Raw genomic sequence first — 2,582 nt, forward strand, 5'->3', positions numbered from 1 at the left:
TATCTAAGGTCTGCAACATTTGGTTCCAAAGATATAGTGATTAGAAAATCAGAGTATGTGGTAAAGACTCAATTTATTTTAGCACACTTCTCTTCCACTTGAATCAAAGGACAAAAGAAGTGGTTCAGTTATTTCTGTGCAGTTCAACTACTTCTTGATATTCATTAAATCTGGTTCTAAGACTGTTGATTAGATTTCTTAAATTAGTGAATCACATGTTCAAGAAAGTGAACCTTTAATATTACTCTTAGAACCGAAAGACATAAATTTTTAAAGTGTAACATAAAATCAGCTAAATTTGCCTCTTTATTTTATGGTATATTCGTATAACATTTACTTCTTTCCCTCGTTGCTTGCCATCAAAGTTGAAACCCAGCCAGCAAAGGATTGGGTTTGGACATGTGTCAACATTTTCACAAATCTTCTATCTTTCAAATCCAACCTTTAACATGACGCATCTACTGTATACGCAAACTACCCAGCCTTACGCAAAACATTGTTGCCAAAATACTATTCGCAATAACTTCCGCTGTCTGGTTGCAATCATATAAATACCTTGTAAACTAGTAAAACCCTCGCTGTTAAAAAGTAACTATATACGTGAATAAACGTGTTTATACTCAAACTACTCTTTTCAAGTAAGTCACCTTTTTTCATAGAAGTGTTAATAAGAATGAAAAAGAGGTTTTTTTAGTCTTTTATTGAAGTACGTTTTTTAAGTTACTCAGACAGTCATTTCGGCGCGTCATTATGACCAGTACAAGGGGTCGGTCCAGTTCGCATTTAAATTGACCCTTGTCCATTGTCAGCTAGATCAAGAAGGCTTTGACAGTATGCTGAATTCTTCCTCTGCACACTGGGCAGTTCTAGAAAATGAATATTCATGATTATAAAACTATCATTGCCATGAAATGTAATTGTTTAAATGTGTCAGCAGATTAAAAACGTCAAACAAAAGATGATTTTCTATCATATCTTTTTACTAACAAAAAATACGTATTCTTTTTTGTCCTTTATCAAATTTAACGTGACTTTTGATCACTTATCAGCACACCACAAACAAACATCTAAATGCTAAATTCTTATATTTGATCATGAACTTTACACTTTGGAATTATGCTTGCAGAGTCATGGAAAACAACTATTGTACACTTTTCATAACAGTACATTAAGAAATTCTTTTTCAGAAACTTATCTAATTTCTTTCGTGGATTTTTGTCAGCTGTTTACCTGGAGGGAAACTGTACACTCTCCACAGCTGACCAGATGCCTGCATGGGAGCAGGAGGATAGAAACCTAAACATGTAAAATTATGGTATAAAAGTATCTTTAAATCATCAATAAAAATATATTCAATTAGTTACCTGTTTATCTAAACATACTTTACAAATGAGAGCAGAATTTTCTAAATCATCTGANAGTCTTTGTCACAAACTCTGATTTTCTAACTCTTATATCTTTGCAACTCAATGTTGTAAGTCTTAGATATTTCAAACTATAAATGCTGCTATATCAAATAATTAAAATTTTAAATATCAAAATTACCATCAGTTTGCAAAGATATTGGGATTAGAAAATTCAATTTCTTATTTAAAAATATCAATGTAGATTAAGAATCACACAAATCAAAATCAAAAATAGAAAAAAACATGTTAAATTAAAAATTACTTGGAAGCGTTTGGTCGTTCTGCGTTCGACTGTACTGTATTGGACTTTGTGGCGGCATATCAACATAATCTTGAAGCCTGGAACCAACAACATCTTCACCACCTTGTTCATCACGGGGATGATCGGTTTCATCTTCTCCTACATCTGGTTGGGAGGTATTAGTTTCAATTTGGGACTCAGGAAGTTGGGAATCGGAGTCTGATTCATTACCTTGGGAATCAGAGCCTGATTCATAACCTTGGGAATCAGAATTTGAATCTAAATCAGAATTAAATTGGGATTCATTGCTAATTACTCTTTCATCATTTTTATGCTCTCCTGTATTCCTTAAATGAGTTACAGGAAGAAAAGATAAAACTTCCATGTTTAAGTTATACCTGTTATTCTTGCACTGAGTTGGCATTTTTTATCTTTATCTTTATAAACTTTTATTATCAGCTATCATTCATTAGAAAATATAGACACTAAACGGAATAAAACGAAATGAAATAAAAAACTTATTACTTTTTGTAATCATAAAATTAGATTTTTAATCTTTTCAACATTCTTTTAAACATGTCGAAAAACAAGTATAATAAAACCTAAATTTTAATTGTAAGAGATAAGAATTTTTATAACAGTAAATTATGTCTGTGACCTTAGCCCAAGATGGATGCATTAAAATTTTTCTCGCCATTTTTTTTCGGGAGGCATCAATTTTGCTTCAGTATTGTTAAAACATTAAATGCAGTGTTTGATATCAATAAATTAGAAACAAAAAAAATTTTATTTGCCACCTGGTGTCATAGACCTTTTTTTCAAATTAATAATTCTGCTGCTAGATCAATTAGTCTAAGTTTGAAGTTTGAAATATCAAAGGTTTGAGTCCTCAAGATATAGAGATTAGTACTTTTATAGCTCATGTTGTTGCTGTT

The 2,582-nt window shown here is 31.3% G+C and overlaps 1 long non-coding RNA gene across 1 annotated transcript; it reads right to left on the bottom strand.

Moving 5' to 3' along the window:
• Positions 1 to 681: 681 nt before the first annotated feature.
• LOC111717427 (uncharacterized) lies at positions 682 to 1,418 on the bottom strand. Its single transcript, XR_002768780.1, has 3 exons — positions 1,365 to 1,418; positions 1,231 to 1,296; positions 682 to 866 (listed from the first exon to the last, which is right to left on the bottom strand). It is a non-coding gene; the product is annotated as an uncharacterized LOC111717427 (long non-coding RNA).
• Positions 1,419 to 2,582: the final 1,164 nt, after the last annotated feature.

This window comes from Eurytemora carolleeae, unplaced genomic scaffold, assembly GCF_000591075.1.
Source record: "Eurytemora carolleeae unplaced genomic scaffold, Eaff_2.0 scaffold2600, whole genome shotgun sequence".
Taxonomy (NCBI): Eukaryota; Metazoa; Arthropoda; class Copepoda; order Calanoida; family Temoridae; genus Eurytemora; species Eurytemora carolleeae.